This window comes from Cryptomeria japonica, chromosome 2 (assembly GCF_030272615.1).
Source record: "Cryptomeria japonica chromosome 2, Sugi_1.0, whole genome shotgun sequence".
Taxonomy (NCBI): domain Eukaryota; kingdom Viridiplantae; phylum Streptophyta; class Pinopsida; order Cupressales; family Cupressaceae; genus Cryptomeria; species Cryptomeria japonica.
Window position 1 is genome coordinate 413,009,952 of NC_081406.1, and position 16,301 is coordinate 413,026,252.

General features: G+C 33.7%; 1 pseudogene; it reads right to left on the minus strand.

Moving 5' to 3' along the window:
- Positions 1–9,185: 9,185 nt before the first annotated feature.
- On the minus strand, positions 9,186–10,254 carry LOC131061980 (plasma membrane ATPase-like; annotated as a pseudogene).
- Between the last annotated feature and the right edge of the window lie 6,047 nt (positions 10,255–16,301).

The window sequence follows — 16,301 nt, forward strand, 5'->3', positions numbered from 1 at the left end:
CTTGAGTTTTAGAGTGGAGTGTGCATGATCTTAGGATGCAAAGGAGAATTAATTGCTACTGGTAAGCAAACTAAAGGTAACTTATTCCATTTGAATGCTAATGTGAATAGTTGTTTGGTTGCTAAGGTTGAAGATAGTCAGTTATGGCATATAAGGTTTTGTCATGTGAACTTTGATAATGTGGTTAAGGTCAGCAAATATAGTATGGTTAGATGTATGCCACAACTTTTTAAACCAGACAATGTGTTGTGTAAAGAATGTCAGTTGGGTAAGATGACTGCATCTTCTTTTAAGACAAATTATTTTCTTCTGAGCATATTCTAGATTTGGTGCACACCAATTTATGTGGTCCTATGAGGACTAGAAGTTTTTATGGTGACAAGTCTTTCATGATATTTACTGATGATTTTTCTAGAATGACGTGGGTTACTTTTCTGAAGGAAAAGTCAAATGCTTTCAGCAAGTTCAAGGCATTCAAGGGCTTAGTAGAAAAGGAAACTGGTAAGAAGATTAAGTGCCTGAGATCTGACCAGGGTGGAGAGTTTACATCAGATGAGTTTGTGAGATATTGTGATGAAAATAGAATAAAGAGGCAATTATCTGCTCCAAGGACACCACAATAGAATGGAATTGCAGAAAGAAGAAACATAACCATTGTTGAAGCAACAAGGACTATGTTGATACAGGGAGATGTACCTAAGATGTTTTGGAGAGAAGCAGTTAGTACTGTTGTTTACACATTGAATCGAGTACTTATTAAAAAAGGTAATGATAAAACACCTTATGAGTTATGGTATGGTAAAACTCCTAATGTCAGTTATATCAAAGTTTTTGGCAGCAGATGTTTTATAAAAGAGATGATTATACTAGTAAATTTGATGCTAAAAGTGATGAAGGAACATTTCTTGGCTAATCCACTAAGAGCAAAGCTTTCAAGTGTTACAACAAAAGGACAAAGAAGATTGTGGAGAGTGTGAATGTAAAAGTTGATGAGTATTATGATAAACCTGATGATATTAACAAATCTGATCCAACAGATGATGAACAAAAACTTGTGTTTATTGAACCGGATGTATAGAAAGATGTTGAGCAGAACAGTGCAAATGAAGATTCTCAATTGGTAGATGAAGAACATGAAGAACAAGAAGAGGTTGTTGCACCGGAATAGGTAATTCCTAAGTATGTAAGGTTAAATCACTCAGAAGACCAGATAATAGATGATAAGAATGCTGGAGTACAGACTAGAAGGAAAATCAGAGAAAGCTCTTGTTTGATTTCTACAGTTGAACTGAAGATGATTAAAGAAGCTCTTAAGGATGATGACTGGTTAAATGCAATGAATGAAGAACTTGGTCATATTGAGAAAAACAACACTTGGTCACTTGTTCCTAGACCTAATGATAAAAATGTGATTGGTACAAAATGGGTATTTAGAAACAAGCTGAATGAAGATGGAGAAGTTGTTAGAAACAAGGCAAGACTAGTATGAAAAAGGTATGCACAAGAAGAAGATAAAGATTATGGAGAGACATTTGCACCGGTTGCTAGGCTTGAAGGAGTTAGAATGCTACTTGCATTTGCAGCTTTTAAAGGTTTTAAAGTCTATCAAATGGATGTAAAGTCAACATTTCTAAATGGTATTCTTGAAGAAGAGGTGTATATTGAACAACCAAATGGGTTTGTCTTGTCAGAAGATAAGGATATGGTATGCAAACTGCATAAGGCATTATATAGATTGAAGTAAGCACCAAGGGAATGGTTTGAAAGACTTCATGCACATCTGATAAAGATAGGATTTCAGAGAACCGGTGAGGACAACAATATTTATTTGAAGAGTGAAGGAGACAAGATGTTGATTGCAAAAGTATTTATTGATGATATCATATTTGGAGGAAATGATGATATGAGAATGACTTTTGCAGATGAGATGAAGAAAGAATTTGAGATGTTTCTTATAGGTGAGATAAAAAATTCATTGGATTGTAGGTCCAATAGCTGAAAGGTGGTATTTTTATCAGTCAATCTAAGTATGTGAATGAAGTGTTAAAGACCTTTGGAATGGAAGACTATAAACCGGTTGGAACACCTATGGTTACCGGTTGCAGATTGTCAAAAGAAGATGATTCACCCTTGGTGGATGAGAAGTAATACAGATCTATGATTGGGAAATTGCATTATGTTGTTCATAGTAGACTAGATATTTCCCATGCAGTTGGTTTAGTGGCAAGATTTCAGAAGAGCCCAAAGGAGACGCATATGACAACAGTGAAGAGGATATTCAAATATCTTAGAGGGACAGTTGATTATGGATTATGGTATCCATATAGAGGCAATTTTCTTTGCAGGTATTCACTGATGCTGAATGGGCAGGGAATGTAGATGATCGGAAGAGCACAACCGGTGGTGCATACTTTCTAGGTGGTAGACTGGTAGCTTGGACCAATAAGAAACAAACTTGTATATCTTAGTCTATATCAGAAGTAGAGTATGTACACGCATCCATGAATTGTACACAAGCTATATGGATGAGACATGTCTTGGAAGGATTCAAGCAAGATATGACTGAACCAATGATCATACATTGTGATAACACTAGTGCTATAAACATTTCTAAGAATCCGATACTACATGCTAGGACTAAACATATTGAATTGAAGTATCACTTTATGAGAGAAAGGGTACATGAAAAGAAAGTGAGATTGGAGCATGTATCAAGTAAGGAGCAATTGGTTGATATATTCACTAAGCCATTGCTGGTGAAGCATCAATCCAGAGGTAAGTTAGGGGTTATACCCCTACCCAAGATCAACTAGGATGCTGGTGAAGCATCAATCCAGTGGAATTATTGAATATATTTCATTATGGATTGATGAGAAGTGGGTTACTCCTCAAGGGGAGCAACTAAGATGTGACATACAAAGATGATGGAAATATAGCAGCAAAATTGGAGTTAAACAGAAGATGCCTTTGCACCTTTAGCATTGTTTTCGAAGGGGGAGAAGAGCAATAAAGAGCAAAGGAGAAGAACTGATGACCGAACAACATACATAACAGGTTTCATGTTGAGATTTTGGTGTTGCATTTTTTCATTTTGCCATCAATGCCAAAGGGGGAGAATGTTAGCATGTTGGCATAACTGATGGAGATGATGGTGTACCGGTAAAGGACTGTTGGTGATGATATATTGATGGACTGTTGGTGATGATATAATTATGATACGATGCTTGATGATCAGTTATTTGTGTTGTCATTGATGGCAACCATATTTGTCCATGTTTTTTTATGCTTGGTATGTCATCTAAGTCTATTGGTTAAGTCTAACGAGTAATGGATTGAATTGAATTGAGTTGGAAAGCAAAACTACCAAGTGACAGTGAACCGATAAGTAGGAATAGAGAAGGAGATGGTTGTGGTAGTGATCTGTGTTGAGTTAGGTGTTGCGATTTGGAATGTGTGCTTATAACATCATAATGAGTCTATGACTTGAACCGCATCATGTTTGGAGAACCAAAAGTCATGTGTTGTATAATCAGCTAGGGTTTGAGAACTGGTAACAAGATCTTTGACCGATGATGTTTTATGGTTTGGCAGTGATTCTTTTCATGTTCATAAGTTGATGATGACGTGTTAGAATCCGTGTGAAGAGATAAGATGTTGTTTTGGCGCGTACAAGGATCAAATTTCTTGGGAAGTAGCGAAGTGCTTAGCAGAATGTGTTAAGGGTTTGACAGCTTATCAGATCGATGTGCGGTGATGTGTTATGATCATTCAATGACTGTAATTGTCTTGAAATTTGTTGTAATGATCTATAATGATTTATAATGATCTGATATGATCTATGATGTAGATTCATTGTAGGTTAGTGTTTTGTAATTGGCCTACTTTTAAAATGTATTTAGGTCGAGTTTGAGAAGGTTTAGTATGTCGATGATCAAAGAAGTGTGTGTGTGTGTGTCAAACCAAATTGAGATGTCTACATGAGAGAAGCAGATTGGAGCTGACAAGGATCTGTAATAGCAAGCTATGAAGTGTTGAGTCCAGATCATTTATCTATTGTTTCCTAACAGTTGCAGCAACATTAAAATCCCTTAACCGGGTAGGTCCTAATAGGCCTGATCTTGTAAATCCCTTCATCAGGTGGCTCATTAGTATGGGTTTAAATTCTCCAACGAGGTTACTCCTAATAGGGTAAAGCTCCTAACAGAGCTAAGTTGTAAAATCCCTTGACCGGGTGACTCATAACTGGGCATTGTTGTAAAGCTCCTAACTGGGCTAGGCTCCTAACATGGCGCATTCCGAAAGAGTGCATATTTTGTGGGTACCGATTCCCACTGTGGTTTTTCCCATTTGGGTTTCCATGTGAAAAAACCTTGTGTTCATGTTGTGGATGAATTGTTGAGTTATGCATTTGATGTCTTTACTATATTTTCTTAATGATGAACACTTAAGATGATACTGGTAATGTTTTGGTAAATCTGATTTGGAGATTGTTTGATCAACTACCAATACTGGTTATGAACTGTTTTGTGAAGTATTTTGCAGATTGGTGAAAAGTTGCAGTTTATCCTTATTACTGATCCACCCCCCCCCCCCTCTCAGTAATAACTGGATCCTCACAATAACATATTCTATATTTGATTAATGGTTATTCATTTGATTATTTTATTATTGTTGAGAGATATATTTAATTAATTGAGACTAACTTATTTTAATTGATTTATTTTGGTTTATTGATTAATGATTTAATTATTACTGTTTGTGATTTATTATTTATTTATTGTTTGATCTATTTAATTATTTATTGGTGGGATTGATTTATTGATTTTATATAATTGTGTTGTTTATTTATTTATTGTTATATTTGTCTTATTATTTAAATTGATATTTAATAATATATACTAAGGTTTATTAAATTATCTATAATTACATATTGTGTAAATAATATTGTATGAACAAAGTATATTATACAGATTACCTACCCTCGCATGTGATTGGTTGAATTTGAATTGGTAGGTAAATCTTATGGGTAAAATATATATTCCTCTAAACTATACAAGGTAGGTGGACCATATTGTTTCTAGGAATTTTTAGATTGGCTAGAATTTTCTATAGTTTTTGAGTTTGATTTTTTTATAAATTGGGTTTTCTGAGAATGTTGTCGGGTTAATCATTCGACGAAAAATTCTGAGCTTGGATTCAATTTCTGATTTTTGGTTGGAGTTTCGATTTCTTGGATTGTTGAAGAATTGGAGTGGCTTGTGAATTTTTGCTTTCATCGAATTGTCATTTATTGGATTGTGTTTCTATGTTGGAGTTCTCAGCTTCCTTCTCTCAGCAATTTTAGTTTTTGAAAAGATTGTCTTCCATTGTGTTTTCTTGAAAGATTGTTTGGGGAATTCATACATATATTATTCTAAATTTTAGATTTGGGCCATGGGAAAAATTTCTGAGATTTAGATTTGCATTCTTTGGATTTCTCATAATATGGAAAGCGATTGTTGTGAAGGTATTCCCTGTGATTTTGTTTGATTGCTTTTGTTTAAGGATTCTTTTGTTTCAATGTATTCCCCATGATTAGAGGATTGTGTCATTTTCCCTTTGAATTCCTACCTTCTCCAAGTGTTGTGAATGTTCTGTATCATTTTGGGGAGTTTGTGTTGTCAGGTGCTGTTGGGTCACCTGTGACTTGTGATTTTGGTTTTTCCCTCTTGAAGGAGTGTAGAGTCATTAATAGAGGATTTATAAAGCTTTAGTATTTCTTCCTTTGCACTCTTGATTCATTATTGTACCTCTCTTGTGTCTCTTTTGTATTTGTGGAGAGTTGGTTATTTTGTGTACTCTGAGTGCGTATTTACTTGTGTAACTTGGTTAAAATCTCATAGAAAGTTATTTTTTTTGTTTGGAATGATTTCATAGTGTCATTTTTACCCCACACCTTCTGAGAATGATTCTTAGTCATTTTGTCAATCCAGGGACCAAACTGGGTGATTTCATCAAGTTTTGGTTCCATCTTTAGCAATTTTGCATTCTGAGTCATATGCACTAAAATAAATGTCATAACCACAGATTGGAAAACTTAAGGATTTGCCAAGCCCTTAATTGATCCAACTAGCCTTGGCCAACGAACAAGGATGGTCAAAGACCAAATCCCTCTGCGCTTAAGGCTCCACTGAACCTAGGTTGGTGTACCTCTCCTTGTCAAGCACAAAAAGAGTTATTTAAAGTGGATTTAAGCTTTATGATTAGCAAGTGCAAAACTGGCAAATGATTGTTCTATAATTATGCTTTATTGTGTGCTTTAAATAAATGCCCTCGAAAAGAAATGATTGTGAATGTATATTGAAAATGAGATTGCTTTTAGGACCTAAAAGACATATGCATAGATCAGTCCATATAGGATTTGGGAATAATGTTTTTCTGTCAAGGACCTTGAATGCATACAGATCAAAAAACAATAACAGACCAGTGCCTCTATCCAGGGATATATATATGACACTTTGTGGACAAAATATCTTATCAACTCAAGAGACTATTTCTCATCAACTATGAAGGTTCAGTATGTGTTACACAAACAATAAGTACTCAATCTTTCACTTAATGCAACAACATGTGATTCACATCATAGCAAATCTATACACAAATTTATCAAGAGGACAAAGATAATCATCAACACAAAAGTGTGCACAATATTTGGAAAAGAAACAACGAACCTTGTATATTAACCTTCAGGAAATGATTGCATACATAAGCTGCACTTGCAGGTACTCCATTACAAATTGCTTACACAAAATGATGCTTCTTCTTCCTACAGACTTCTCTAATACATATAGCCTATAGCCCTTACCGGCAGTGATCGATTATTTTTTTTTACATATCAAAAAATGACTCCATATAAATGTGTGAGCCAATATACACGAATGAAAGGACACTCCCTTTCATTTACAGAAAGAAGTTACATACAATTTGCTTCCCAAAGGACACACCCTTTGGTTTAATAAATGATTACAAATAAGAACCCTAAATACATACTAAATAAAAACTTTAATAATACTATTTTCAATCTTTCACTTTGATAAAATTCCATTTCCGTTTATGCATTCTTTGATATTCCTCGTCATCAAGCTTTGATGATATATCCTGCACGTAAATTAAACCAATCAATTTCATTGATAAATCATATATTACTCTTGATTAGGTTTTGCTTTTGAAGTATTAATAATCTTTATTCCCTCATAAAACTCAAAGCAGTTTACACTTGTAAATATTTATTCATAATAAAATAATAATTTACCCTAATATAGACATTTGATTTTATGACCTAGGGAAAATAGTAAGCATATGCAATATAAGTCCATTTTAATCCACAACTGCTTTCATCATATTACTTAAGGTAAAAAAGAACTCTTCAAAATAAAATACATTTTCTCTTTTGATCCAAATATAATATTTTGATCTTTAAATGCATCATCCATATAATAAAACATAATACTTTCTCCAATATGTATTCAATTTAATGGTTTATGGGTAAAAATATTAATGTAGATATAATGATAAATAATATATCAAAATAATATTAATTATGTAATACAATTTCCCTTTTGGCAAAACATATATACCTTTATAATTCCTCAAAGGAAAATAAAATATTATCATAATTATGTCAAATGCTATAAATGATATTTACTTTCCATAATGTTATTGCAAGTAAATAAAGATTGTTAGTGAGAAATACTCCCTCCTCAATATGTGCTTTTAGGAATAAATGTAAACTTTCATATGTGAACATCTTGCACACTAAATAATGTAATCAATTTATTGATTTATCAAAAACTCATATTTCAAGGGACATTTAATAATTTGCTCCTAAAAATAAAATTATAGGGCAAATGTTTACGTAAACAATAATCCCTAATATTCACATGATTTTCAAATATACTTTTCAAAAGTAACATTAACCATATAAATTTCCCTTTGGAAATAATCACTTTGGATAAATATTCCATCTTTGCTTTTCAATTTGATTAGGAAACATATCATCATAAAAGTGAATCAGACTCTTTATAATTTACCCTAATGTATAGTCAAGTAATAACATAATGTAAAAAGGTGATATATAAAAGAATATACTTCCCTCTTGTATACCATAAGAATACATTTTTCACTTAATAGGGCAACTTCGATTCCCTTGGAAGTAGTTTATTATGTGGGATGTACACTTACAAGAAACCAATAAAACCATTATTATATGATATAACCATATCACCCCTTAATTATAGAATATCATCGAGAAGATACATGCCAAATGATTAACTTTACCCTAATAAATTATTCAATTTATTGATTAATGGTATCAATATTTATGAAAAAATGATAAGAAATATCAATAGGTACTTCTACCTCAAAGCATCTATGTAATTTCCCTTTGACAAGATATATTCATTTATAATTATTCAAAAAGGTAACTAAAAAATAAATATGATTCTTACCAAAGTAATTTTGCAAGAAATAAAATTATTGTGTTTTAAGAGATGATAAATAAAACATTATATCCAACTTAGGGTAAGGAATACTTCATGTGAAATATATGCCAAGGAAGGAACAAATGTATCCTTCCTGCACACAAAAGAACCAGAGTTAGTTTATTGATAAATCAAAATAATCACATTAGGGATAAAATTTAAAAACTTTAAAACATAATCCCCATGTAAAAGAGTTTTCCCTAAAAGAAATAAATTTACATCATATATGGTAAAATTTTGAGGCAAAACTATTTCAAATGCTTCATCAAATAATATTAGTAATAAAATAAACCTTTAAGGGTAATAAAATAATTTCTCAAAATGTAATTATGTTAGTGAATAACATTGAGAAATAATTACTTAAGAAAGCTTTAAAAGTAAAAATGATGTTTGATAATCTTTTGAAGAAATAAAATCATTTTTACCTTTAATTATCAAATTAAAAACCAATTATCGAAACAATATACTTACCTCCTTAGCAAAATTAAAATAACATTACCTTCAGCTCCTCAGAGTTCATCGGTGTAACTTTCAATTATCGGGGTAAGTGTTTTTAAGTTTTACCGACGAACCGGTGCATTTTGTTTTTGTTACTTTATCGGTATAATTCACACCGATATCCCCGCAGGCGCTTTTATCTTCATCGAGGGTCAGAATAGCCTTTTTCTATTCCTCCCAAAGTCCCGATGTTACTTCGACAAATTCACGTGGGTCTCCTGCACCCTCATTACTCTTTTCTGGATCTTTTTGTCTAGCCACAACAAAGGCTCTCAGCCCGTGATCTATAAAATTGTCCATGATGCCATGCACCTTGCTTCTCAGAGCTTCCCAGTTGTTGCAGAGATCAAGAATCTACTCAGGAGCTCCTTTATTGGCTCGATGCCAATTTCCTTCAGAACCAATATTAGTGAATGCTATACGCTTGTCTACTGGATTAAATGACAGGAAATGGACTTCCCTGATGCCTTCTCAAGCCTCCTTAGGATCTGCTAGCATTCCCACCATAGTTGCATCAATGGCATCTTGACTCTTTGTTCTCGAAGCTCTAGCAACCAGAAGTAACACATAATCTCTGACCACTCCAACGAGAAATACCTCGACTACACTTTTATCAATGCTCAACTTGTTGAGAGTCAGTGTTCCAATTTTATCACTTCAAAGGACATTCATTGCAGCCATCTCTTCAATGGCAGTCATTCTCTTTGTGATAGCCCCCTCTTGCGAAAGCTTGTGTGAGCCGATGGCCATAGTTACAGACAAAACCGTGGGCATTGGAATTCCCTCGATCAATAGCACCAACAAATTGTTAATCCTATCTCTGTTATTTCCAAGGAAAGTGTGGACTCCAGTGGCAATAACAACTACCTCAATCTCTCCCTATTTGCATGTAGAGCCAAAGTATACAGCCCTGAGATTCCTAGTTACTGGGAGAGATTGTTAGAGCGGACTGATCAATCTTTAAAGGGTCTCCTTCACACAACCTAGCATCAGCAGGAATGATATCTCCCAACTTAATGCTAATTATATCCCCAGGAACAAGGGTAGAAGCATCTTCCTCCTGCCATCTGCCATCCCTAAGCACCTTGGTCTTGGGAGCTAAATGGGCCATTAGAGCAACATCAACATTTCCTGCATTATTTGTGTTAACAATGGTTGCCCTATCGGGGATCGGGAGGGCTCTCAAATGCCTATACCGATACCCGATGTGTTTTACCCATCGGGCCCCACCTTGCATCTTTAAAAGGTTAAACAAATTTACCTCTGGAAATAAAACTCCTTGGTAGATTGAAAACATGCCTCAAAAGATGTTTGTAGATTTTAAATCGATTTATTGAAATGATTTCAAAAGATATTGGCATTTTATTCAGTAGGATAAAATGATTTTGAAATAAAATTGAAACCCCATAATACATAATAAACCTTTTTATTTTTTTGTGATACAAAACCTTTTTAGCTCCTTATGCACGCAACACAAACTCAAAATAGTGTTGGCATCATATAGTTTCACAACACAAATAATTTAAAAACTATAATATTAATTGGAGGACGAATATAATATTAAATATTTTCAATTAATATTATACTTAAGAAAAATAATTATAAGATACAAATAAAAAGACTTTCATGTAAAAAAGTAAAATGCAAACATAAGGCTTCAAGACGTAATTCGTTCAGCATGATACTCCCACAAAAAGGAATTTGTTAGTCTTTTACTATGATCACTTGATAAAACTTTTGAAATTGTATACAGCAAATTTGAAGAAATTGCATTTAGATTTACTTTAGACAACATATCAAATAATCTCATATGAATCCGAAATTTGAAATGTAGGTCCTCAGATATACATGAATTACAAAAGAATAATTAATTTGACCTGATAACCCATTACCCAAACTACACTACCTCGCCTTCCCTATCATTCCCCTTCATCCCACGCCTATCATGTGAATTGCCCGTTCAGAACGGCTCTTGTCAGAACGCAACGGTAGCCAGCTCAGAACTCGAAGCCGCTTAGAACGAACGCAACGGTAGCCAACTAAAGTATCGTGGCATATATAAACTTATCGTGGCATATCCGATATCTAATATGATCATGGCCTTATCATGGTACTTATCGCGGATAGTGTTGAGATGAAAAATAATTATGGTTCGAAAAGGTATACCTAGCTTAATTCTGGAATTTGTGAAACATATACATACCTCGAGTTGACCTCTTGATGGATGCACCAGACTTGTTCTCTGAAAGTTAGAATTGAACGAACCTACTTGATTATAAATGTTACACATGATTGAACATAGAAATCTGCTTTTTAGCATGAATTTGGAATTCTAAAATTTGAAAATTTTAGGGTTCCAACTTGGTCATCTCCTAGCATGAGGAGAGGTTCCACATGGTCGAGTGGTTTTATGTCTTCTTCCATTGGGATGTTCTTCATTGGATGATTGTGTGTGGATATGGATTCTATTGTTCTTCTATTGTGGTTGATCTATGGAGTTGATTTCTATGTATTTGGGTTAACATTGTATTCATGATGGCATTGTAAATATGAAATAAGATTAGGAACTCTTGTAATTGCAATATCATGTAACATGGTGTATCCTTGTATCACTCTTATGATGCGTAGTTTGTATTAGGTATAATCTTGTAATGGAAAGAAGACGTGAACATTGTTTGTATGAGATTTAATGATGAAACAATGATAGGATTGTGTTATGTATTATTGATGTAATTGAGTTCATGTGATGGATAGGTTATGTATATTTGTAATTGGAATCCTATTATTAAAGATTAATACATGTTGTTGTAATTTCTTGTTAGGCATGTGATGAGGTATCTAGATGAGATGTATCATGGTACTTATAGGAAATGGAATATGGAAAGTGTATGTGCTATTGGAAATATGTAATAATGGTAATTAGGAATATTTGGTTGGTGTTATAAAATGAACTTAGAGATTATGAATGATTGTAAAATATGATAGTGTGAATATGTTATTCGTTAAGTAGTGATGTTGAGATACCCCAGGGAATGATTGTATCAAGGAAATATGTAATGAGATATTAATTGCTATGTTATCTTTATTTCCGCTTGTGTTATATGATACCTTATGCATTCTTGTAGTTAGTAAATGATGCATTCAATGTGTATATGTTAGTTAAATATAGTTGCATATGTTGTTATATAGATGTTTTAAAAAAAAAATCTCTATTTGTAGTTAGTTTATGTTTATTTCTCTAGGGTATTTTGGCAGGCATTATAGATAATCCTCATTAATTGGCCAATGATCTCAGGTTCTTGTTGAAAGAAGAAGGCCAATTCCTATGGAAATACAAGAAATCACTTTCAAGCACCAACACCATGAAAAAAACCATGAGCCTCCTCTGTGATATATCTGTAACTGATACTAAGAGTCTCTGGAACTCTGAGATATAGTTCTCCAATGGTCCCCATTGTTTAAACTATTCCAACTCTTTGAAATATAGTTCTGGATCCCTCCTATTGAATCTCTCTATCAATCATTTTGTAAACTTAACATAGGAAGTGATTTGATCATGTCCCATAGTCACCATGCCATGGTGCCACCACTCATGTGTAAATCCATCAAGGTGTATAGCAACATATTTAATGGCTTCTTCTTTAGGCATATGATTAAGCTAAAGGTAAGTATTCACCTTTTGAACCCAAGCTTGTGTTGTAGTCTTCGTAGAAGCATCAAAATATGATAGAGACAACTTCCGTACTTTCTTCCGTAACTCAAAATTTTGGTTCCTGTCTCCCGCACAAGGCATGTGTCTCATCCTCACATCAATGTAATCTCATAGAGATATAGCTGCCTGAAAATCACATCCTTCACTCTCCCAATATCTTCTGAATTTATCTTCTAAGTTGGTGATCTAAGGCTCATTCACAAGCTATGTTGGTGCCCTAGGTGGGAAGGGTGGTAGAAGCGGTGTAGAGCTCTCACTGTTCTAGTGGGTTGAGCTACATGACCGAAGTTGTTGTCCACATTTCCTCTTTTGTTACCCCATTTCCATTTTCTCCACCATTATTACCTCCATTGTTTCCACCATTTTGTCCATTATTACCTCCACTCTTATTATTGTCATCATTATTCCCACCATTGTTTCCACCACCCAAATTATTCACATTTATACCCATATGGCGAGCTATCATCTGTGTTAGTAAGTCCAAACACTGATTCTGCTATAGTGCTCTTTGCTCTGTTAGTTGTTGTCCCTGAACTAGTGTGTCCAATAACTATATAAATCTATCCTCACTTGGATCCCTTCTTTCACCCATATTGTCAATATTTGTTCTCATGTAACTCCTTGTTCTTTTGTATTAATTGTTGCTCTATTTCTTCGTGTTTTGTAATGGTGCGTGAAGGGTTGTTGATCATAACAAGACATGTCATTGTTTGCTCATATTATACCCTTCAGGATGGCATGATACATTGCTCTGATACCATTGTAAGACCACCCCTATTCTAGACCAATTTTTTGTGCCTTTCCACTCATTGTAATTTTATCAAACAATTTGCTTGCAAGTTGTTTATTGGTTTTCTGATTTGTTCTCAGTTTGCGATTGATTGAATGGGGTTTAGAAAAAAAGGACATACATGAATATAACACAAAATACTCGTATTGTAGATTGCTATATTAGCATCAACAAGATTGGGTCAAATACATCATTAATTCCAATCTCCATAGTTCCAAAAACATTAAAAACAAACTACAACTTAGTTTCCCACAAGCAATGACAACATTATAATATTTTTGTATACCAAAAATGTTGCTCCAGGTCTGCTAATAATTTATGAGTATATTAACAACATTACAAACCCTGCATCTTCACATTCCATCTTCATACAACACACTTCTAGCCATGTACAATTCCTTACAGGTGTAAGAAGACTTGTACGACACACTTACTACTAATCTCAGTCATGTACAACACTATGTAGATCTATACAACATTGTTCTAGGTGGCTATAGACTTAGACAACTTGTTGTAGGTGTTTTCTGAAAAGAACTACACTATCTAGGCTTGCACGACACCTCCCAGGTAACTCCCAAAACAATACGACACTCTTCCTCTATCAAAGACAACTAAATACTCTACTTTACTGCTCTACCGGATACCAAATCTTCAAACACGCATAGGAATTAGCATCGGAGGGTGGATTGTCGTGATAATCTACTTCATATACCCAACCAACTAATCACTGGTCATCAAAACCAAAACCTACTTCATTGAAAATGAGAGAGATCACAAAATTGTATATTGAACTACACTTACAATCCTTAATCCATAAATACTTTATCCAAGGCATTCGGTTAGCCAAAACTTCATATCGGATCAGATCAGTAGGCTGAGTTGCCATCAATGACAATTCCTAAGAATCTACAAGCATTAGGAACCATAATCTTCACCGGAGCATCGCCATAACATCAAATGCCAACATAAAGAAGAAGAATGGGAGATAGACGAATGGTTAGATGATGACATGAATGGGTTTGATTGGATAGAAGAAATGGTTAGAATGATTTGTAGATTGATCAAATTGATTGGATTGATAGGATTGATTGGCTTGATAAGATTGATTGGATTGATCAGGTTGATGGATAAAGATAAAGTCTAGTTTCGAGAGGACACACCCTATATAAGACAAAGATGATCAAAATGTTTGGTTTCAAAAAGGATATATCCTGTATAAGACGAAGATAGATGATCGCGTCTGGTTTCAGGAAGGACACATCCTGTATAAGACAATTGATTGGTGAAAGTTGGATGAGAGATGAAATATGATGAAAGTGAAGAATGATTAGTAAGAAGTGAAGAATATTAGGGAATAAAATTGATTTATGGATACAATAGTTGATGCGAGGAAATAATTTGAGATGGAATTAGAAAGATGTGAGTAGAAATTGAAATGAAATGATTGATAGTAGAATATGTTAGATGAGAAAATGATCTTTGAGATAGCATCAACATGATGAGATGAGAAAATGAATATGATTGATTATTAAAAATCTTTTGTATCTTTATTCATAGTGCAACATGTATTCATCACTGAGCCTTATTATGTAACAATGAAGTTGCGTACATCAGGGTATAAAGAACCAAGATGTAAAAATATCTCATTATAAAGAACAAACACATAGAAGACAAGGAGTGAACCCTCCATTCTGGGAATAGTGCCCAAGGATCGAGGTATGTGTGGTGGTCACAAGCATAGATATCCTTGACTTCAATTTTTGTATAGGATACTTGTCAAATGAACATACCAATCACAGACACCCACTAGAACTATTTCCCTAGAACTTCATTGGTTCACACCACAAACAAGAAACAAATAAAAAGATCACACCCATCACGACTCCTCTAGTCACTTGTGGACATCCTTGAGTAGCATAGTAACATGATTGATTGCCAATTGATAAAATGATAAAGACTGACTAGGACAAAATCTAGCAGCCTTGTTGATCTGTGCGTTCATTTAATTGCTTGATGTGATGGTTGATAATGTCTAGTTTCATAAAGTTTGGTCCCCGTTTAAGGCTGACTTGTCTGGTTTCGAGTATATCCTCTTATGTTTAAGATAAGATAATGATCACTTGATATGGATAGTTAGTGATTGATAAGACAACTTGATCAGTTTGGCTGCAAAATTTGATTACATAATTTTATCCTTTGCAAACTTAGTGTGAAGTGTTTGCTAGATATCTACTAGGGTGTTTGATTCTTGTGAGACATGTTATTGCAAGTTTTTTATTGTTTTCAATTTTTAGTTCTTTTTGAAGAACTTTTCGATGATTAGGGTTTTTTCAAGATCGTATTTGAATGTTTTTTTTTTGTTGTTGTTGGATTTTTCGATGTTTTGGGTATTTTGTTGGATTTTTTATGTTTTTGGTATTTTGTTGGATTTTTTATGTTTTTGGTATTTTGTTGGATTTTATTTGATTTTTAGGATTTTGTTGGATTTTTTTATGTTTTTAGTATTTTTTTGCTTTTCGATGTTTTTGTGTTTTTTTCAGGATTGTTTTTCGAATGTTTTTTATTTTTGCTTTTTCTGATGCTTTTGGTATTTGTTCAAGATTGTTATTTGAATGTTTTTTATTTTTGCTTTTGTTGGATTTTTTATGTTTAAGTTTTTCAGGACTTTTTTCAAATGTTTTTGGTATTTGTTCAGGATTGTATTCTACTTTTTAGGATATTTTTCTTTTTATGATTTTTAGGAGTTTTTCAGGACTTTATCTGATTTTTTAGGTTTTTTTTC